General features: G+C 45.5%; 1 long non-coding RNA gene across 4 annotated transcripts in view; it reads left to right on the forward strand.

The window, feature by feature from the left end:
• The window catches only part of LOC112250834, a 52,642-nt gene that overhangs the window by 21,373 nt on the left and 7,418 nt on the right, over positions 1-23,851 (forward strand). For all 4 annotated transcript variants that reach the window (XR_002953578.2, XR_002953580.2, XR_002953577.1 and 1 more), the window contains one exon: positions 12,871-14,232. This is a non-coding gene — a long non-coding RNA (uncharacterized LOC112250834). The remainder of the gene's footprint in view (positions 1-12,870; positions 14,233-23,851) is intronic.

Raw genomic sequence — 23,851 nt, forward strand, 5'->3', positions numbered from 1 at the left:
GTGAGAGTCCTAATAGTAGCGACAATGCTATCTTAGCATGCATAATGAGTTTTTTTTTGTTTTTTTTTTGAGGGGGAGGGGGGTGAACAGTTTATATTCTGAAGAGGGCCTGTAATTCTCATTCATGTGGGAACATTTCACACTGTGTCAGAAAATGTCTCTTAGAAACAATAACAACATTTTTACTTGCTAGTCTTAACAAATACTGTATGGACACGTAAAAAAAATAGTATATAGGATTTGGAAAATTACCAATTGTAATGCCAGCAGAGTTGAAACACACCAGACCTTATGCTCATTAGACCCAGTGAGGCAGAAGATGTTGAAGTCTGTAGACCAACAGCTAACTCCTGATGTAAATTCAACTGTTTAAGTTAGGCCAGAGTCTGAGGTCGATCTCGGCTCGGGAACTTCACAATAAAAGAGAAATCTTGATTTTTGTTTTCTGATTACAGATTAATTTAGTCTTGGATAACTTTTGTTTGGCCATCATCAATTTCCCATGATTTTAGTCATATTAACAATATTTACACTGCCTTCAGAAAATATTCACACCCCTTTAATTGTTAATAAAAATAGTCAACGATCTACACAAAATACCGTGTAATGTCAAAGTGGAAGAAAAATTATAATATTTGTAAAACATTAATGAAATATAAAACACTATATCTTGATTAGATGAGTATTCAACTCCCTGAGTCAATACATGTTAGAATAACCTTTGACAGTGTTTACAGCAGTGAGTCTTTCTGGGTAAGACTTTAAGAGCTTTCCACACCTGGATTGTGCAACATTTGCCCATTGTCCTTTTCAAAATTCTTCAAACTCTGTCAAATTGTTTGTTGATCATTGCTAAACAACCATTTTCAGGTCTTGCCATATATTTTCAAGCAGATTTAAGTCAAAACTGTAACTCGGCCACTCAGGAACATTCACTGTCTTCTCGGTAAGCAACTCCAGTGTAGATTTGATCTTGTGTTTTAGTTTATTGACCTGCTGAAAGGTGAAATCATCTCCTAGTATTACTTTAGTGCCTTGTTACTAACAGGATGCATGTTTTGAAATATTTTTTATTATGTACAGGCTTCTTTCTTTTCACTCTGTCAGTTAGGTTAATATTGTGGAGTAACTACAATGTTGTTGATCCATCCTCAGTTTTCTCCTGTCACAGCCACTAAACTATAACTGTTTTAAAGTTACCATTGACCTCATGGTGAAATCCCTGAGTGGTTTCCTTCCTCTCCGGCAACTGAGTTAGGAAGGACGCCTGTATCTCTGTAATGACTGGATGTATTGATACACCATCCAAAGTGTCATTAATAACTTCAACATGCTAAAAGGGATAATGGATGTCTGTTTTTGTTTTTTTACCCATCTACCAGTAGGTGCCCTTCTTTGCGAGGCATTGGAAAATCTCCTTGGTCTTTGTGGTTGAATCTGTGTTTGAAATTCACTTCTTGACTGTGGGACCTTACAGAAAATTGTATATGTGGGGTACAGAGATGAATTAGTCATTCAAAAATCATGTTAAACACTATTATTGCACAAATAGTTAGTCCATGCAACTTATTTTCTGACTTGTTAAGCACTTTTTTTTACTCCTGAACATATTTAGGCTTGCTAAGGTGTTGAATACTTATTGACTCAAGACATTTCATTTTTTCATTTGTTATTCATTTATTAACATTTCTAAAATATAATTCTACTTGGGGTAGTGTGTGTAGGCCAGTGACAAAAAAAAATCTAAATTTAATCATTTTTGAATTCAGGCTGTAACATGACAAAATGTGGAACAAGTCAAGTGGTGTGAATACTTTCTGAAAGCACTGTATGCCAGGCCCTCATCCATTTAGCCCTGGCAACCTTGTGAGTGTGGTTTTTACACTCTCATTCCTCCACCCTCTCTCACTTTTACCCCTTCTTTAAAATGTCTCATCCAATTTGTTTGATTCTTGAGTTTTGGCAGATGAGGCGTAGGGTGGCCTGGTTGTGTAATCTATATTTTAATTCCTTTGTCCATGCTCCTTATCCCTTTAAGATACTTGGGGGACCTTGGCAGAGTGTGTGTGCAAGGTGTGCTCATGTGGAAAAGGCTGCGAGTGTGGCTAAGTCCCTCACCCCTCTAATTCCCCCACTGCCCCCTCCTCCCTCCTCCCCTCAGCCCAAGCCATGCCTCCCCCTAAAACCCTCTCCCTAACCCACTTCTGCCCCCCTCTCCCAAACACACACACCCCCTCTCCCTCTCTCTGTCCCTAACAGCACAATCTCAAGTCAGAGTTCAATGGCACTTATTTTATTCCTTCTTTCTTTTCTTTCTCTCTCTCTCTCTCTCTTCTGTTTTTACTCTGGAGAGTTTTTTTTGCAAGACGGGGGTTCAGTCACCTCCCTCCCCATGTGAACTTTAGCAGCAATTCTCCAGACACACATGCATTGTGAAACACAGATTGAAAAAGAAATGAGTACTTTTTTCAGCACATCAAATTCTGTGGCTACCTCTCTCTCTCCCACGCTGGGCTCAGCCTCTGTGAGTAGCGTTGGAGTCGCTCCAGGATGGGATGGAGTAGTGTGTATGTTTTTCCACTGTGATTGTAAAAGTCATGAGATGTTTCATTGGTGAAAACGAAAGTAATGAATTCCCTCAGCAGACCTCTGTGAGGCTTTTGTGTGGTGGTATTGAATATTCAGTATCATATTAGACAACACTTAATTATTTGACACTTTACCTAGAGACATGGCTGCTCAGCTGTCATATGCACTTATAATTGCTAATATCTTGACTTGAAGTGATAGTCCTTGTGAGGCACATTTTGTTAGAGGGAAATATGTTGACCTTTGCCCTTGAAATGTACTACAAAGATTACATTTTATACTACGCTCCATGCACCAGTGGATGGATAGAAATAGGACCAGCTACTTATGTGAGTCACTCTATATACTTTTCCCCTGTTCACTTCCTAGTTTTGAGTGATAGCCCTGAGATTTGCCACAGCATGCTAACAGCTAACAGGTCAGTAAATGGCAGGGAGCCACTGAGCACAGCTAACCCTCCTGGAGAGAACAGAGTAGACAGAGGCAGGAGAGATGGAGCTCGTCCACAGAGAAGTGAAGTTCTTCATCAGAGGAAAGAGAAATGCATTTTTCCTCCAGGCTCTAGCCACATTCTATGACATGGGTCTGGGTTCTATATCAGCATTGCCCATAGGAAGACTTGCATTTTAGAATCAGACACAGAAGATCAGAGGAACGTTTTCAGAGCCTGTGGGCTATCACCCATACTATCCGACCACCTCTCAACCTCGCTCCGCTTCCGCAACTCAATGGAACTGCCCGTGTCATAGCATATGGAGTCAATATCATATTTGCAAAATAGATAGATCGATGAAGACCTGCTTTGGTTTAAAAGATGCTCGGGGGCTAAAAGCGTAGGCAAAACTTCAGTACATTTGAAGTAGAGACAATGTGCATTGATATAGCTACAATTAGCTAGCTAGCGTACAGCCGTGCAAGTACACGTGCACATCACTCTACTTGCCTTATATAGCCTTTACGGCACATGTCTCCATATGTGTCTTTGTTACAATTGTACGTAGGAAGAGGAGTAGGCCAAGGATTTGTGATTTTACACATAGCAGCGTTTCCACACCCAACCACTCTCTCTTATGTTTATGGATAAGCTCCAGGAGGGAAGCGGTAATCCTCTCATTTACAGTGCCTCAGATCCAGCGAACCATATCTCCTCTTTCAGCCCCCCTCTCCTCCTCTCCATCCCTCCACCCCCAACCCAATTCAGCCATGCTCTACAACGTCATGGCATGTTGGACAGAGGAGATGGAGTCCTTTCTGGTTCTGTGGAACAAGCCCTTCTCACTCAGAGCACTTATTTTACTTCCTCAACACGGTTAGACCATCAGCAGGTATAGAGACAGTCTGATATGCCCACCGGCAATCTCTAACTGCAACCTGAAATAGTACTCACATGTTGTTAACCTGGAATGCCACAATTACACTATTTAAGATAAAGCAGTTGTCCTATTTTGTTACTGTTATTCAGAAGTACATTCATGATGGTATCCAAAACAAATATTGCATGTGTTATGGGTAGAAGGAGATTGAGCAGAGTTTTAGCAATAGCAGCTAATCTCAAATACCCATGGTTCTCAAAGTTAACATCCGCTTGAAAGCCTGCTGTTTGCAGAAGATGTTCCCAAGCTTTACATATTTGTTGCATAAACTGCTCTGCTGGGCTGTTCTGAAAAGTTGATTTAAATTATACCCTCCACATTATACGGCTTGATAGGAAATAAATCTCTTCAAATGAATTCAAGTGAATGGAGTGAAGCGAGGGCGGGGTAGCAGGCGACTATATGGGGAGTAGTGGCGTATGTTAACATAAATTAAAGTCTATCTGCAGCAGGGTTGGCTGCTGCTGAGGGAGGGAGGGAGAGAGTGAGGGAGAATGGGAGAGAGAGAGAGTTCTGTTCTCTTCAAAGAAAAGGATGGCTAATGACAGTAAGGAGAAGTATCAAAACTGAGTGGCTGGCGGTGGGTGTGGATGTGAAGAGCTGGGCAGGGTCAAGGAGCTCTAGCTTTCCCAGTGGCTGAGGGAGATGTAGAAGATTGTTTTTTTCTCTATCTCTCAGCTGGAAAACGGCATGCTCTACAAGCCGAGTAGGCCTCTGGCAGCATTTCTATACAAACCGTGGGGCTGAATGGTAAGGTGCATTTATTAAGGGGGGTTTAGGAAGAGGGGGAGCCTGCTGCCTATTCTCTGAAAAGGCAGCAGGCTGCGGACTGAATAGGAAAGGGGTGGGTGGGCGGGGGGGGCGCAGGGTGTCCAGGCCTCCATTGGTTCAATGCAACGGCCAGAGCATCTGTGAAAAGAGGTCTCCCCTTTTCCCACGCCCAGTGCATCGCAAAACATTGGCTCAGGGAGCCAGGGTCAAGTCACATTGCTAATATATACACTGGGCCTGTGTACTTATACAATGCATACACACAGCTCATTTAGTTTATGTGTGCACACAGAGCAGATACACACTCGTACGCACACACACAGACACCAGCAGACAGAGAAGGGGGGTACAGAGTGCACCCTGACACTAATTTCTATCACATTGGAGCCATTGTCTAGTTCTAGACCAACAGTCTTAGATTCTCCAAATTAACAAGCTGTCTGTGAGTAGACACACAGACGCATACAGCCCTGAAATAGGACACACCAAGACACCTGCTCTCCTCATCGTCCGATGACCATCAATTGGTCAATACGTTAGAAGTGAGAGATGCAATTCGTATCGGATATGAAACAAAAAAATGAAGACACATTTGCTCAGTTTCTTCATAACTTTTGATAAGAATCATCTGTTGTTATTTTTCTGTTGATTTTGCATCAGTACTAAACCTCACCAAAACTGGTTCTTTATCCACTGTAGTCTTGACAGACTGGCATCCTCTCCTATACCCCTACAGTTACCACCACTGAATCATTCTTTGATTCCTAATCTGTTTTGCTCCTATTTCTTTAGCTCTCACATTTATGTCTCAACCTCCATATAAACTATAAACATATTCTGGGGGATGTAAATGCTTTGTGCTGCCCACCGGCAATCTCTAACTGCCCCCTCCCGCCAGATGCCCTGTATTGTGTTGTCCAGGGTGCTGAGGCGACCCCCTGCCTGCCTCTCGGTTGTGATGTCACCCTGTCTGTCAAGGCCTTGGCAGGAACTTGACTGTGGGAAGGAAAAGGGCTCAGATTGGCCTGGGGGCCTAGGGAGGCTGGGGGGGTCGAGGGGTGCATGTGTCTAGCGGCTAGCCCTGGAGTGGAGTAGAGACTCAGACAGACAGTCCAGCCCTGGTCTAAGGGGTGAAAGACTGCTGCAGCCCTTTAGACAATGGAAAGAGAGGGGGAGATGGGGAAACACACATAGCAACTCTCCTAGAAAGTGGAATTTAAATTAGACTGCTGATCTATGTCCCCAATAACCTAGGCTAGTTGTGTTACTCACAGACTCACTGATCACCAAGCAAGGATATTGAATGGTGTGAGCAACTGAAAAAAGACCACCTCTTTCCTGTGTTGTAAGAAAGGCCTGTATTGTGTTAAGAGCACATTTAGTGAAGTCAGTTTCTTGACTAGACTAGTTAAACAAATAGCTGTAATTGAATGGTATGAAAATCAATGTTGCGCAGATCTGATTGTAAAGCGGTCTGATTTGACTGTTTTCAAGGTATATACTGACTCCTATCATTTTCTAAAATCTCAGTCCTCCAACATTAAACAATGACCACAGCTATGTTGTTTTGCCTTATTGTCCCTTTAGTAGCAGTGTGCCAGTAGACTCCCTAGTGTCAGTCAATCCGCTCCCCCCTCCACCCTGTCCTGTTTACCCTCTTTTTTTCTTCCACATGTCCCCTGATTGCTGAGACAACAGGCCGCTATTGTCCCTGTAAACAACCAGAGGGACACAGACACCAGTCCTGACGATCCTCTCCCAGCTCTCTTTCCTCTCCCTCAAATGGTGCTGGAGAGGAACAAGACATAGGAGGGACTCACTTAATTAGCTGGGCGAGAAAATGCATGGTGGCAATTACCCAGCACAAAGAGGCAGGAACGTATAGCCTGTTCATTTGGCGAGAGGCGGCGGGACTCAGCCAGGAGTGCAGTTTCCTGTTGCCTGGGCTCCCCTGGCCTTTTATGTGCAGAGAGAAGCAGCAACAATGGAGCCAGAGATGTACTCCACTGTAGAACCACTTCCAGTCCTTTCAGAGAAGGGACACCGCATTCTAGCCTCTTATTGGTTGAAATGCATGTCGAACTGAAGCCTAAAAGCATGGGGCTGTGAATAAGGTTTCCTGTGGTAACTCACGCATCTGATATCCTGGTCATTCATTTTCCCTACAGTGTTATTTCACTGCAGATTTGGACTGGCAGGAACAGGTACAGTAATACATGTTCTAGGATTCTTTTCCCCCCCGTCACTCCATCACTTCATGTGGTGCTCCTGGACCTGCTATTTCTATTTCTACTGCCTCTGAGTGGGTTGGTCAGCTGATTGGTGGGTTGGCTGTCTGGCTGTGATTGCATGGTGCTTGTATGGAGGGTATCTACTCTCTACCGATAAGAGCATCCTCCTCTTTTTCTGGAGTGCCCAGGGGTGATTTCTTTCATGAAGTCAGATAAGATCCTGGCGACCACCTCTTCCTTTTTTTAGAAGAGTTCCTTAACTTTGATAAATGAAGTGAGGGGAGAGCAGGGAAAAGTTGTGGAGAGCGAGAGAGGAGCTCCCCGGTCCGCTCGCTCTCAGGATCAATAACGGTCGGAGAGCTGCTGAGCACTCCTGTCTGGCAGCCCTACCACTGGGGATGTAGGGAGGAGGGGGGGCTCCCTCCACTGCGGACGGCAGAGAAAAAGAGGGTAGGAGAGAGAGAAGGAACCCACACCCACCCATCCTCTCCTGCATGTCTGTGTGCCTGCTAGCAGCACACACACCTGAGGTCTCTTTCTGTGGAGCCACAAGGTTACAGCGTGTCGATACAAACGCGTGCACCCCTCTGACAAATGGGATTTGGCATGTTCAATCAACTGGGCTGCCAAATCCCTGTTAAGTGTTGCAGAGCCATATCTGTCTGTGCCCTTGTTGTGCTATGTTACCTGGATTCCTTAACTGTCCCCTAAATATCCTCTATAAAAGTACCCCCTAATGGAATTATCTGGTGCATTTGTCATTGGATTTGAATGGGCGGGTGTGCGTTGGCATAATGAGAGGACTTTGATTTTGAAGTGCATGAAGAAAGGCCTTCGGCTCACACACTTTACCTCCAGTACCTTCAGGGTCATCCTCACCTAGCTCACCATTCTCCTCTTTTCTCTCTCCACTCCTTTATTTGTCCTCTTGTTCTTTGAGCCACTGGTCTCTCTCACCCTTCGCTCCTCCTTTCCCTCCTGCCGTCCCTCACACCTGATCCTTTCATCTACTCCTCCCTAATCTCCGACTAAAACCCCTCCATCCTCTCCTCCCCTCTCCCCTCTCTGTTACCCTCTACCCCTCGTTAAGTATCACCCCATGCTGCTCATCCCTCTCTCTCATTCTCTCTCCTCCGTTCTTATCCTCCTTCTTTCCCTTTCCTCCTCTCGCTCTCTCTCTCTCTCTCTCTCTCTCTCTCTCTCTCTCTCTCTCTCTCTCTCTCTCTGTTTAATTGAGTCAGTGAGCAGTTGACTGCCCCCGTCATTGGTGGGGAGCGGGTTGACCCAGCCCTCCCAGGAGGGGAGACATTGTCTGGGCTGTCCCGCCGGTGTAATCCCCTCCACCGGGACAAAGACCTGGTCCCCCTTCACCACTGAAGGGCATTGGCCCCCCTAACAAGAGCCCAACCCTGCAATGCCTGGCCTGGCCTGGCCTGGCCCAACACCTCCTCATCAAACCCCCTGGCCCCCAGACCTGGCCTGGGTTTAGACTCTGGTCAAAAGTAGTGCTCTATTTGAGATCCCCAGCCACAAATAACACCCTAAGAGTGGTCTCTGTCTCATCAAAGGCCTGTTTATATACTCACTGACTGAGATACCCATGGAGGTGGCATTGTACATTGTGTGGCTGCGTTTGGATGTAAGTTCCAGGCACTAGTGATGGTGGAATAAGGAGCTTTCCAGGGATGATCCTTTAGGCTCAAGCATATATTCATGTTTGAAATATCAACATAAAAAAATATTATTAAAATAATTTACTAATCATGTGAGCTTGTATCACAAGTAGTATTATTAATAGCAGTTCTGTAGTAATGAGGAAGAAACATTTATACATGTTCACCTTCATTTTGATGTAGGCTGTGCATAGGTGTGTAAATACACACACATGTACATTTACACAGTTCATCTGAGATACTTAGCTCTTAAGCTCTTGCAGAACAGCCCCCACTCCCTGCTAGCCTTCCACGATCCCCTGTTCATCTCTCTTCCTCTCTCTCTCTCTCTCTCTCTCTCTCTCTCTCTCTCACACACACACACACACACACACACACACACACACACACACACACACACACACACACACACACACACACACACACACACACACACACACACACACACACACACACACACACACACACACACACACACACTCAGGGAGAGAGGAGGCAAGGTTGCCATGGGAACCACTGGTCAGAGTTTACCAGAGGGGAAACAAACAAAGTACTGTTCATAAAAGCTGGATATATATAGTGTGCAGATATCCAGTGTGTGTGTCCGCATGCGCATTACGATCCATGTCCCTTTTTATAGTGACATCACTTCTACCACGCATTCACACACTGCCATCCTTCGTGATTCCGTCTCTTGGAATTCTGAGGTTTTGAATCAAAGGTTGATTTTTGATCTTTCCCATTGACCTCATATAAATGCATTGTCATTGTTTCCCTACCTGCTATTTGAATCCTCAGTGATTTGGTTACTCAAACACAATGGTATCTTCAAAAAACATGAGCATTGACAGAAAGATGTGTCATATGCACATGACATATCTCATCATTCACTCCTGAGCCTCTTCCGCTTTCACTCTCATATTCTCTGTGTGTGTGTGTGTGTATTATCATAGCGAGGCTAGCAAAGTGTGTATCTGTTCCATGTTTCTTTAAACGGGATCTCCTAGTCACAGCGCTCTCTCTGCCATGCCCACTGTGCTGCTATCACACTCTCATACACACACTCTCATACACACCTGTCACTGTCACTTCTGTCACTGTCCCTCCTGTCACTATCACCTGTCACTATCACTCCTCTCCACTCTCTTGGTATTGTCTCAGTTCTGGGTTCGTATAGTAGCCGTGGATTGGGGAGGAAACATTGGGTATCTACCGAGCTGGAGGAAAGTATGTCTCGCAGTAGTTGGACGTTGGACATCGTCACCTCAGCCCTGTGTCAAAACACGCGGCAACCGCTGCAGCTACATTTCACGTCTCTCTCTCTATCCCCTTCTTTCTCTCTCTCACTCCCTCTCTCATTCCCCTTCTTTCTCTCTCTCACTCCCTCTCTCTCTATCCCCTTCTTTCTCTCTCTCACTCCCTCTCTCTCTATCCCCTTCTTTCTCTCACTCCCTCTCTCTCTATCCCCTTCTTTCTCTCTCTCACTCCCTCTCTCTCTATCCCCTTCTTTCTCTCTCTCTCTCTCTCACTCCCTCTCTCTCTACCCCCTTCTTTCTCTCACTCCCTCTCTCTCTACCCCCTTCATTCTCTCACTCCCTCTCTCTCTACCCCCTTCTTTCTCTAACTCCCTCTCTCTCTATCCCCTTCTTTCTCTCACTCCCTCTCTCTCTATCCCTTTCTTTCTCTCACTCCCTCTCTCTACCCCCTTCTTTCTCTCACTCCCTCTCTCTCTACCCCTTCTTTCTCTCACTCCCCTCTCTCTACCCCCTTCTTTCTCTCACTCCCTCTCTCTCTACCCCCTTACAAAATGTGTCTAAACACTATAGCGATATGCAAACCACATGTCAAAGCCCCCTTTCTTAGGAAAAAGCGTCATGCCTTCATCGCTATGTTCCTTGTGTTTCCCCATCCCCTTCTTTCCACGGGTCTTTAGTTCTGCACTTGGCTGCTTCAATAATATTTATAGCATGATTTCTAAACACAAGTCCAATGCCATGGGGCGAAAGCTCCCCCTGTACCACCCCATTCCCCATGTACCCCTCCCCTCTGCCTCTGCCCTCTCCTTCAGAGCTGACAGATAGACAAACGCCCTGTTCTTTCTTTCTTTGCCTCTCAAGCCTCCCTCCATCCATCCTGCCGGCCCGGCACAATGCGTCCGCTTCATCCCGCGGCCGGGGGAATGCAGCCCTGAACTAACAATATCACCAAGGCTGTCTGAATGTCGGGGAGCCCCATTGTGTCCTGGCAGAGGGGAGTTAACACCCATGTCTGAGCCCAATGAATAGTATTATTGTGTCTGAGACATGCACCTCTCCCCCGGTCTCCCCCTATTCGTACCCCTAACACAACCCCCCTTCTTGTCCCAACAGCTCAGTCCCCTCTATGTCCCCCTTTCTCTCCCCTCAACGGCCAACTCCCAACTTCCAAACGCCCAGCGAGTCTCCAAAAGTGTATTTCTTTATTTTCTCAGTGTGGAATTAAGCCTGTGGACTTTAAAAATATATATATTTTTGTCACAGTAGAGGTGGGGTGAGGAGGAGAGAGGAGGCCTGTAGGTTGTGTCGTGGTAGTGGTGTGATGGAGGTATGGGGTGGAGGGGGTTCGGTTTGACCATGGTCTTTCACAGTTGAAGGACACAATGGAGCCGAGAGTCCATAAAGAAATGTTCCCTACTTCCATTAACATAATAAGAGGGCGCTGAAACCATTTGAATAATTTTAGACAATACAAAAAGCACGTGTTTTTTTAACAAAGTTTAGAATGACACTGGCAAACACCCTCACAGTCTTCCATATTCAATATGTGCCAAATAGCTAAGGCCGTGAAGCAGAGTTTTCCTGTCTCTATTGCACAGTTTTTGTTATTTGGGGGGGGGGGCAATAGCAAAATACCGCAAACTTGGTGAACCTTTGTGGTTGGGGATATACTGAAGGTTGTTATTGGTAAAGACTGTATTTTGTTGAGGATCATTTTTATGAATTCCACCAGCGCTATGGTGATTTTTATAATAGGCCCAAATGCTGTCTGGCTGCTGTGGAGGGGCATCATCAGCCAAATGCTGTCACTGGCTACTGAGTGGAGGGGCATCATCAGCCAAATGCTGTCACTGGCTACTGTGTGGAGAGGCATCATCAGCCAAATGCTGTCACTGGCTGCTGTGTGGAGGGGCATCATCAGCCAAATGCTGTCACTGGCTACTGTGTGGAGGGGCATCATCAGCCAAATGCTGTCACTGGCTACTGTGTGGAGAGGCATCATCAGCCAAATGCTGTCACTGGTTGCTGTGTGGAGGGGCATCATCAGCCAAATGCTGTCACTGGCTACTGTGTGGAGGAGCATCATCAGCCAAATGCTGTCACTGGCTGCTGTGTGGAGAGGCATCATCAGCCAAATGCTGTCACTGGCTGCTGTGTGGAGGGGCATCATCAGCCAAATGCGTCACTGGCTACTGTGTGGAGAGGCATCATCAGCCAAATGCTGTCACTGGTTGCTGTGTGGAGGGGCATCATCAGCCAAATGCTGTCACTGGCTACTGTGTGGAGGAGCATCATCAGCCAAATGCTGTCACTGGCTGCTGTGTGGAGAGGCATCATCAGCCAAATGCTGTCACTGGCTACTGTGTGGAGGGGCGTCATCAGCCAAATGCTGTCACTGGCTGCTGTGTGGAGGGACATCATCAGCCAAATGCTGTCACTGGCTGCTGTGTGGAGAGGCATCATCAGCCAAATGCTGTCACTGGCTGCTGTGTGGAGAGGCATCATCAGCCAAATGCTGTCACTGGCTGCTGTGTGGAGAGGCATCATCAGCCAAATGCTGTCACTGGCTGCTGTGTGGAGAGGCATCATCAGCCAAATGCTGTCACTGGCTACTGTGTGGAGGGGCATCATCAGCCAAATGCTGTCACTGGCTGCTTGTGTGGAGAGGCATCATCAGCCAAATGCTGTCACTGGCTACTGTGTGGAGGGAAATGGGAAATCGTCAGAGTAATAGCTCAGAGTACACTTGGCAGGCAGTTTCTTCCTGCCTGACACACTTAACTCAACATTCTCCCATTTCAGCTTTTCTTTACTCAGGGGGTGATGAAGTTCACATCACAAACTGAGAGGATGCCAAACCCCCTCCCCCCCCGACCTCCCTGATCAAAGCACAGGATTGACATCTGTATACTGTGGGCAAAATGCTGCAAGTTAAGCTCAACTCTTTCTCTTTCTCCCTGTCTCTTGTTGTTTGCAGGAGGAGGAGGAGAAACAGAGAGAAAAATAGGAAGAGAACGAGAGGATAGGATTGATGCCTGTTTGGAAGCAGTGAATGATGAACCAGGGAGCAGGTGAACCCAGCTGTCGATGGCCATGGGCTCTCTGGCTCCTCTCTTCCCGTGGCCCTCTGCTCCGTGCCGGGTTCTCAGGGAGCCGGCTGGGGCCAGCCAGGCAGCGGCAGAGTGGGCAGGCGAGCCGAGGCAAGGGGAGGCGAGGCAGGCTCTCATCCCCGCTAGCAAGATGCTCCTCAGAAAAGCGGAGCAGCAAATCAATATGGAGGAGAGAGGCTAGCAGAGTTCGCCCATCACTGCCCCCGGCCCTAGAGCCCAGGGACCCAGCGCTGCCAGCTCTCGCTCTCCTCCTCCTCTAGTAGCAGGACCAGAACCAGCCACTGTATGGAGCACATCAGTCAGATCCTAACCCTCAACCACCCGCTTTCTCTCTATCTGTGTGTGTGTGTAAACATGTCTGTATGTGTGGTTCTGCCGTAGGGGCTTTCCTGGTCCAAGACCATTTGATAAAACTTTGCCAGCGAGAAAGAGAGAGAATAAAAAACGGACGTCAAAGGTCTTTTTATTTATTTTTTCGCTGATTACTCATTCTTACTCATTCCACCTGACTGTTTGAGCGAGAGTTCTTATATTGAATTGAACAGGGCTCTCTCGTCAGTCCCCCTCCAAGCATGTACTGTACAGTCACCATGCTCTCCACATCTGATGAACCAGGATAAAAGGACAATTTGAACTTTTTTCTCTCGTCTGCAGATTCAGAGAAAATCTTTTTTCGCCTCCAATCTTTTTTCGCCCCTCAGGTTACTATCAGAGGAGGTGGCAGAGGTTATTGATCTGTATGGAGATGGAAGAGGTGCTGGTTTTGATACAGTACAGTTCACTGTCTGATGGTTATATAGTAGTGCCTGATAACCCATTCACTGTACAGCGGAACTATATTCAGGAGTGAACGAGTCCTGAGTGAGAGATGAAAAGGACGGTGAGCATATAGTGCCTGAACAGTGGCCTGAACAGTGGGCCTGATCAGTGGCCTGAACAGTATCCACTATTTCATGTGACTTTTCTCCTCCATATTTGAACAATTCTCTCCCCACAAGGAGCTTTGAAAAGACCTTCTATACAAGAAGCCCTATCTTTAGATACATAGAAATAGGAAACATTTGATTAAATAAGAATGACTTAAAGTGCTTTTTTTTCGTTGGAGAAGAAAGGGATTGAAAACTTCTGGGCTGGAGAGGACAAAGGGGACAGAGATAGTTTGGACCTGAAACAGGAACGCCTTTACACAGAGAGATCTACAAACAACACAATGTTGCAGACTTCACTTGGTAAGCAGGCCTCCAGCTTCGCTGTTCTGTTGTTTGAGCTTTTTACACAGACGTGACAAAGTCATGTGACAATTGCTGGGTGTATATTCAAATGGTGTGTGAAATGTGTGAGGACTATTCATCGTCTTAAACAAATAAAACCGTCAAAGACAGGCTACAGTTAAGCAATAATACATGAGAGGCCTACAGCGGACAATTGTGCGCCACCCTATGGGACTCCCAATCACAGCCAGTTGTGGTTCAGCCAGGAATCCAACCAGGGTGTCTGTAGTGACGCCTCTAGCACCGAGGTGCAGTGCCTTAGACCGCTGCGCCACTCGGGAGCCCTGTAAAGTATTGACTGCCCTGTACCCAAGCGTTGGTTGAACATTGTAGCATACAAAAATGGTTGCTATGGAGGGTCTGTCTTCCACCCTTGCTAGCTAGCCAACCACACAGCTAACACAATCACTTCAGACTGAAGCTGGAAAGACCGAAAACTAGCTGCATTTCATTTAGTTTGACCTCTTTTTGTATTGACATTTCTTTGTATATATCCATGAAATGATGCTGATTCGTGATTTCGGCTTGCTGAGAAAAGATGCGGAATACATTCATTACTATGGGACAGAGTAGATATCTAATTTGAAATATTACAACAATGTTGCAAATCCTGAGATAATGTCTAGATGCTTTTTACAGTGGAGATCAAGTTTTATAAATTGCATGGCTGGGCAGATGACACAGTGGATCTGTAAAAGTAGTAGTCGGAGTAGTAGTGTGTTGCTAGGTAACAACATAAATGTTGGAACTTTTTATGAATGCACTGGCCATGTGTATGTTGTCGAGTATATCATGGGCAGGATAGGCTCTAGCAATGGGAATTCCAAACCACCCGTTGTATAATCGCTATTGAGTAATATACAGTATACACAGCAATGTAGCACAGACAATTCTCTTTTATTTTTGCTGCTTACCTTCAGCAAACATAATGCCTTAGGGTGTGATAATGCTGTAATTGAATTGTGGAGTAGTTGCGTGGCTTACAGATTAGTATTAAGAGTCCCGCGTCAATCTGCTGGCACAGAGAGACAGGCGCCACGCTGTGTCTCAGCCTGGCAACGCCGTGCCGCGCACCTACAAAATGGCTGCCGTTGTCTGCCAGCTGTCTGCTCAGCCAAGATGGCGACTGCGGACTGCTTTTAACACACGCCATCTGCTTAACGGGTATGCAAATGGCCCTAATTGCATTTGCATACGCTTGAGTCTTAACCCCCTCTGACTTGTTCTCCTAAATAACTAACACAGAGTGTTCAGAGAAACAACGCAAGCCGCTGCGTTAATGAAGGCGCTCAGGAGAATTACAAAACAAATGTCGCTGGTTGGTTGAGCTTCCTCTCTTTGTTTCTCTTTCACCCCATCTTTCTTTATCCAAGGCCTTGATAACGTTACTGTTGCTGGTTTTGGTGTGAGTGAAATATGGGGTGGCAGTCGGCGTCTGTCTGTCTGTCTGTCTGTCTGTCTGTCTGTCTGTCTGTCTGTCTGTCTGTCTGTCTGTCTGTCTGTCTGTCTGTCTGTCTGTCTGTCTGTCTGTCTGTCTGTCTGTCTGTCTGTCTGTCTGTCTGTCTGTCTGTCTGTCTGTCTGTCTGCACATTGTGCCATATGTGACATTGGTGACTGGCTGCCGTTAGGTAGCCTCCTAACATACTGTTAAATCCCCACTGTAAAGGCAATAAGAGGAGGGGAGTACACGCCCGGCCGGCCCATCTCCACCACATAATGGCCTCATTAGCATGCACAGCACTCCCCGCTATAGGGCCTGGTGCGCTGCTGCACCGTGGGACCCAGCAGTGTACGCCCTTCACACAGCGCTCAGCATGCAGCACTGTGTTCCCCCGCACAATGCTGCCGCTTCATACTCCTTTTATTATGCCTTGTCAAAGCACTGGGGATCAGGGGTATCAGGAGGGAAACAGCGGGCGGCACGCTAAACGTGGATGAGGCAATATATTTGTGCTTTTTGGTCTTAATGTGGTGTTAGTCGGGATGGATGTACTGTTGCCCTGGTGTTTTACGCTGGACGGTTGCACTGTTACAATCTCAGCCTTTCACAGACATTTTCACCTGTCAAAGCTAATTACTGCACTGAGTCCTCTGTGAATGATCTGTGTCCTGGAAATATGCTATTATCTGCTCTAAAGCCCTTTGATGTGTTTCTGTGTGTGTGTGTGTGTGTGTGTGTGTGTGTGTGTGTGTGTGTGTGTGTGTGTGCGTGCGTGCGTGTGTGTGTGTGTGTGTGTGTGTGTGTGTGTGTGTGTGCGCTGAGCAGAGGGGGGAACATAGTACACAACAGCAGCCCCACCATGCACACACACACACACACACACACACACACACACACACACACACACACACAGGCTCGTCTCCATGGGGGAACCACGACACGGAACTGAAGCCAAAGTAATCAAATCATTTTTACTCTCGCTCTCATAACTCACAGCAATTGAATCACTCCAGAAAACACTGGTTAGCATTCGGCCATTTCACGACCATTTCACGATCAGACCACAATGCAGTGTATGAGAGTGAAATATGTTTGACAATCCAGAGTGAGGGCAGAGAGGATCCATTGTTGTACATAATCATATAGAATAACACTAGATACTGTATACTACTATACTGTATAACTAAGGCAAGCAAGATGGATGATGCAATTCATTGTGTGAAATCCCAGAAAATTCATGTTCATTAACATTTCCCATGTCATTGTGGCAGCACCTTGAAAATGTATTGTGTTGTTTTCCTCTGACGTGTTTTGAAGGTTTGTCGCCTAGTTGTCATATTACAGTTAATAAAGGACGTAGTACCCATCAAGGGAGAGTGACTTGTGCACTGGCAGTGTATTAAATATGGGTGACACCATAGGGATAAGAAGCTAGCCTCGCTAGGCTATATGCACGTTTACTTATTCAAAGCAGTCTCATCCCTCTATCTCCCTCTTTATCAGGTCGGTTTAATCAAGCTGCCTGTCTAATCAGCTCAGACTCTGTGGGGAGGAGAGCGCTTAGTGGTTAACTTAGCTTTGACCAGGCTAGTTAGAAAGCTCAAACGCTAGCCCGACACCCAGGCTACTGTATCCCATCTCCTTTGTGGGTAAAATGGCAGCCAGGTTAATGGTGTTCTGTGCAGCTGAGACGGCAGGCTATGGGGGTGGGGGTCTGACAGGAGGGGGTAGGATTTGTTTGGGTTTGTCAGGATTGGGGGACAGTAGGTCCTTAAAGAGGGGAGTAAGAGAGAGAATAGTGTGTCTGGGTCAGTGGGTGTGTGCTGGTCCCTCATTTGCATATTGAGAACAGCTGGGGAGCCCATATGTTTTCAGCAGCGCCAGACAAAAATGACATTCAGACATACACGCAAGCCCACCAAACCCCAAGGCATAGACCCCCTCTCAACACACACAAATCAACTGCCATTTGGGATTGCATCTGGACATTCACGCTCTTACTTGAAAACACAAAAACACCCGTACCCCCTAGCTCTGCTCCCCAAAAGAGAAAGCTTTTATGGTAATGATGCCCATAGCCATGTGTGTAAGTACACCACTGCAATTATGCATAATTCAGCACAAAGAGAGGAGGGACGGAGGCTGGGTACAGTACATCTTGCTAGAGCTGGAGCTGGTGCAGGCAGTACAAGGAGGAAGGGAGGCTGGGTACAGTACGTCCTGCTAGAGCTGTGGAGCTGGTACAGACAGGAGGGAGGGAGGATACAGTTTGTGTGGGTGGGGGTGGGGTTCAAGTTTTATTAGTTGTATGTACGGGATCCACATGGTATACACCGTCCAACGAAATGCTTACTTGAAGGTTCCTTCTCAACAATGCAGTGTGTGTGTGTGCAGATCGTTAGTTGGCAAAGTTGAAGGAGCACACACCTCTATCATTACACATACAGACATTAACCCTCCATTCCTTACCATCCTTACAGATAGGAGGGCAGACCACACACACACACACACACACACACACACACACACACACTCTACACACACACTCTCTCTTTCACTTCTTATTTGGCTTTGTCCTCTTCCATGACCAAGGCATGACATGGTAATTCTAACCCAAAAGGAGATTGGCAGCTCAAGCTGTAAGATGTTTTATTTAATCAAGGTATGAATTGAGTGAGGTGGTATAATACTAGTTTTGTATCTTGGTGTTACTAATTCCCAGAATAAGCATACATTAAATACAGAAATGTCTACCCATACATTTGTAAAAAATGTATTTATTTTTTAATAGCTAGAAATAGTGGTGATTGGATGTATTCATTTCAATCAGCATATCAGGCAGAAGAAATATGAAGACATTTAGCTGATTGAAGCATACTGTCACTTCAAACATAAACCATATACAATATCTATAGGACAAACCGTTCTAGCCACAGAACCAGAGTCATTCTCTTTCTATGCTTCTAGAATGGTATTCCTGGTTTTAGTTATTGTGTAGGATTTGAACTGTAGACCATTTCACTGGTAGGGCGAGTGGTGGTGGTGTTAGTGGGCACATGCTTCATTTGTGTCAATGCAGCCTCGTCTCATGAAGCTTCCCTCACTGTGAGTACCCGCTGCTTTTATTTGCTTGGATATTGATTGAATGTGTTCCACCCACAGAAGTAATAGTTGCTGAAAGCATTTATAGCCGTTGTTCAATTCTCCTAGACCTGCTTAGCATTTTTTTTTTGTACATTGCCCTACTTTCTAATTCAAATGAAAAATAATTCATTTGCATACATTCTGTGTATAGTTCTTTTCAAACATCAATGACGAAATGGGATAAATAGGATGTTTTTTTTCATGCTTTCATCCCAGGCATTTGGAAAGACACATCTGTGCTGATTTGCGATAGTTAAAAAAATTATAATTTTAAAGCAGAAATAAAAGCATACATTCAATAGATTGTAAGTTATCAAGGTTATTTTCATTTATTTTATTATCATTATTATTATATTATTAAGAAGCTGCTATGAAATGTAGGATTTACTTGCGATTTATTTTCCCCTTTTGAGACCTACTGAATATCTTAATTTTTTATTACTATATAATTGTTCTATAATTCTAGTTCTAGTGTATGTTTATTCTAAGCCTGTATCCTCATGATAATAATCTGATATTTTGGAGTGTTTTGTGATCATGTACCTGAGGGAGCTATTGTATCATTGAGCTGGCACATTTATTAACCTCAAACAAAACGGCCCGCATTTGTAATTGTGGAGACCAGTCCTCAGCCATTAGTGAAGGACTAGGAGCACTTCCGTGAGAACAGTCTCTTAATCAGTATCATTGTAGACATCACTCCTCAGGCATCAGAGAAACTAGTGAACAACTTCCAAGAGTTGCTTTAGTAACACAGCACTGCTTCAACGCTCCGGTACGGAGAGCTGGCTGGCTTCTGATTACAGGGAGCAGAGGGAAAACAGGCAGGCATTTATCCAAGTCACTGATTATGTCATTTCAAAGGGCCCAAACACTCAGCCACACAGACAGCTCTGAGGGCAGAATTATGAAGCAGTGGGGAGTGGAATGTGTGTGTATGTGGGGGGGGTTATGAGAGGGAAATTAAAATGGAGTGCTCTATGTGTGATTAAACTGGTGGCTTGGCTGGCAGAGGCCAAGCTCAAGTACAGGCCTGCGATTTGGACCATAATGAAAATGTGAGGGGCTGAGGCGGTGTTCTAAACCCCGCAACACAACACACACTGATCAGCACCAAACATACACACACCACAGCTTAACACACGCAGATCAGCACCAAACATACACACACCACAGCTTAACACACGCTGATCAGCACCAAACATAACACCACAGCAGATCAAACATACACACACCACAGCTTAAAACAGATCAGCACCAAACATACACACACCACAGCTTAACACACGCAGATCAGCACCAAACAAACAAACACACACACGCTGATCAGCACCAAACATACACACACACAGCACACGCAGATCAGCACCAAACATACACACACCACCTTAACAGCAGATCAGCACCAAACAAACACACACCACAGCTAACACACGCAGATCAGCACCAAACATACACACACCACAGCTTAACACACGCAGATCAGCACCAAACATACACACACCACAGCTTAACACACGCTGATCAGCACCAAACATACACACACCACAGCTTAACACACGCAGATCAGCACCAAACATACACACACCACAGCTTAACACACACAGATCAGCACCAAACACACCTTACAGCCCAACACGTTGCTTAACCTTTTACTGCAGTGGGCTAAATCAGTGTCATACAGAGTGTTTCTCGGTAGTCTTAAACCAATCTGCTTTGAAACAAAAGTATACACCTCACACACATGGTTACGTTCTTAAAAGAAAGAAGACACCTGTACCATGTCAGATATAGAGTTGAAATGTGTTCAATGTTGAGCTTTCATCCCAATATTACACTTGATATACATTACAGAAGACTGAATTATAACAAAACCGTTTGACATAGAAACAATGGATTTTTGGCAGGTTTTTTGAAACAATGTTTATTAATGATGAAATTATGAAAAATATGAATAACATTCCACCCATGAGACCACTAGGTCATTTGACTGCAGGAAAGGGCCACCTCGAAACACTAGCCAGCATCCGTAGAACACACAAAGCTCAACTCAACAAACAGTATCCACAGACTTCCCTCTCTATACTCTTTCAAAGAAAGGGGGACGTTGAGAGGAGTGCGTTGTGGAGAAAGAGAATGAGCTGAAATAACTGGTACTTCTGGTACTTCTGGTGGTGTGATGGGAGGGTGAAACCTAAAGCCAAGGGGAAGAATAGTGTGAAAGAAAGGATTTTATTTTTGCTGGTAAATAGAAAGAACCTGTTTGATGATTTCGCTGAAACGTATAGAGGCCCTACACCTCCAAACTCTTGGAGGCAGCAGAGATGGTGGTCACCAAGACACTCAGCCTACTGACGGCCAGTCACGATGCGCCACATCAATATTATATTTGACCATTTAGGCTCGGAGCAACCCCAAAAAGGGGGATGGTAACCAAGCGTGGGAACGGGGTGAAAATGGGGATGGTAAATCCAGTCAGGCAAATGGCTAGACTGCCCAGCTGCACTGACTTCCATTCAGGAGCAGGTGAAGAAAGACCCTAAGGGTCAAGGTCAGAGGAGGGATGTCGTCTGCTGTGCAGACTGGCCTGTTTGGGGGCTGCATCAAATGTGTTTGCTTATTTTATAAGCTGCTACTTATTGCCTCCCGGGGACCCCCTCCCCCAGATCTCCACCTCACCCAGTCTGGTAGAGACAGAGCATGTCCCTTTTGGCTTGCCGTCTCGGTGTACGTGGCTGGTCCACAATCAAACTGAGGTTGTCTACAGATTAAGATGCGGCTGTTTTAGTCGGTATCACTGCATTAGCAGACACACACTGATGTCGGTTAGCATATGATAATTGAATCTGAAAATAGGTGGTATTGTGAAAATAATTTGGGGACCTTTTCTTTTTTTGTAATGATCCTTAATGACCACATACTTACTGTATTATGCCATGTTGGTAAGACAATCAATCTGCTTTTAATGTCACTTTGAAATTAGAGAAATGACATTTGAAGCAGTAAATCACTGAGAAAGGGTTAAATAATAAATAGCATTTATTAGAAATGTTCAGATACCCTATCATTGCATAATGGTGCACGAGGTGTGTAGCACCGTGCATACACACAGTATAGTATCACTACCCTGCAGCAGTATAAACAATTATATCCCTTTAAGAGGAGGGACTTTATCTCATGAGATGTTTGTCAGAGAAAGTGGTTGACGGGGAACTGAAGACACGAGCGCCTAGCCACCCTGTGGTAGATACCATTATTCACATAGGCTTCTGCTTTATTAGCCGGACTGAAAGAGAGCCACTTCTCACCCATCACTTCATCAATAGACCTGTCCCCCTGTTCTTTCCTCTGGAGGAACCGTACCCCCTCCTCTCCTCCCCTATCCCCCCCTCTCCTCCCCCATCCTCTCCCCCCTCCTCTCCTCCCCTATCCTCCCCCTCCTCTCCTCCCCCATCCTCTCCCCCTCCTCTCCTCCCCTATCCTTTCCTCCTCTCCCCGGCCCTAATCGTCTCAACTCACGCTGAAATCAAGCTTAGTAACGGCACGTTTGTCAGCCCCCTCTCTCGTCCCCCTCCCCACCATGCAAAGCTCCCTTTCTCCCGTCATTCTCTCCCCTTGGTCTGCCCCCCACCCCCCCCCACCCCTCCCCCACCCACCCTCCCACTGCTTAAATCCCTATCAGCATGTCAACAAAATGTCTGCTCAGCTGGGGTTGACACACACACAGTCTCACACATTGAGCTTCGTCCCTGCTGAACCCTTCCTCTCCCCACTCTCTCCTCGTTCCCCCTCTCTCTCTCTCAAGTCCTTCTTATCCAGCATGGCAAGTTGTGCTGTATATCAAAACAGAAGATGCAACCCGTTTGTTGTTTGCATGTTTTCTTGTATGGTAAAAGCTTAGCAGAACTATTAGTGAATAATATTGCTTTACGATGATGTTCTGAAGTGAGTTGGGTAAAGTTCAGTGTCCAATTTGCTGATTCTAATAGAGACTTATTTTCCTTGCCAAGTATATTTAATCCATTCTAGAAACATACTTACCCCTTTAATTGCTGGGGAAAATATGTATAACTTGGAATGAAGTAGATTTGAACATAAGATTACTACATCACAAGAAATGGTTGTTTGACGTCATGATACGTTGGTAATATGCTACTAGTTTTTTCCGTTTACTCCAGTGGAGGCTGGTGGGAGGAGCTATTGGAGGATGGGCTCATTGTAATAGCTGGAATGGACTCTATCAAATGGCATGGAAACCACTTTGGACTCCGTTCCATTTATTCCATTCCAGCCATTACAATGAGCCTGTCCTCCTATAGCTACTCCCACCAACCTCCACTGATGTACTCCTATAGGCCCCTCTTGTATTGGCATTGGTTCACAAAGATGTATATTCAGTCATATCAGCTAACATGAAGTTGCTGCTGCTGCTTCTTGTTGTTATTCTTGAGGTAGCAGCCATTTTTGGCTGGCAAAGCTAGATGGCTGCCTATATTTATTTATCAACGATGCGAGAGATAAAGCAGTTGTGTCTCGTCAGATGTGTGTATATATATATATATATATATATATATATATACACTGCTCAAAAAAATAAAGGGAACACTTAAACAACACAATGTAATTCCAAGTCAATCACACTTCTGTGAAATCAAACTGTCCACTTAGGAAGCAACACTGATTGACAATAAATTTCACATGCTGTTGTGCAAATGGAATAGACAACAGATGGAAATTATAGGCAATTAGCAAGACACCCCCAATAAAGGAGTGGTTCTGCAGGTGGTGACCACAGACCACTTCTCAGTTCCTATGCTTCCTGGCTGATGTTTTGGTCACTTTTGAATGCTGGCGGTGCTTTCACTCTAGTGGTGGCATGAGACGGAGTCTACAACCCACACAAGTGGCTCAGGTAGTGCAGCTCATCCATGATGGCACATCAATGCGAGCTGTGGCAAGAAGGTTTGCTGTGTCTGTCAGCGTAGTGTCCAG

Source organism: Oncorhynchus tshawytscha, linkage group LG05 (assembly GCF_018296145.1).
Source record: "Oncorhynchus tshawytscha isolate Ot180627B linkage group LG05, Otsh_v2.0, whole genome shotgun sequence".
In the NCBI taxonomy this organism is placed as follows: domain Eukaryota; kingdom Metazoa; phylum Chordata; class Actinopteri; order Salmoniformes; family Salmonidae; genus Oncorhynchus; species Oncorhynchus tshawytscha.